Below are 325 nucleotides of genomic sequence, written 5' to 3'. Positions count from 1 at the left end.
CCCCTCTTTCCTTCTCTGGTCAGCCTGATCCACGATCTCCCTGACCCATCCTCCGTCTCGTGCAGATATCCTCCGAACGCAGAATCGAAATATAAATAACTTTCGGTTTGCTCGCGTGATCCCGAGTTCGCCGTCGAGAGATAGAGGTTGTAGCCCTGGCATTCCTTCAGAAATATCTTGAGCGTTGGTTTCTGTGAGAATGTCATTTTCTTGCCGCGCTCGACACATCGGGCTGTTAAGGCGCAGCAGACACAGCAGTGGCTACATGCAACGTCAGGCCACCACACTTCCGCCTCGAGCAGTGTGGCACGAGGAAGTAAAGATG

This window comes from Penaeus monodon, chromosome 32 (assembly GCF_015228065.2).
Source record: "Penaeus monodon isolate SGIC_2016 chromosome 32, NSTDA_Pmon_1, whole genome shotgun sequence".
NCBI classification, from domain to species: Eukaryota; Metazoa; Arthropoda; class Malacostraca; order Decapoda; family Penaeidae; genus Penaeus; species Penaeus monodon.
Note: the sequence above shows the minus strand (reverse complement) of the source record.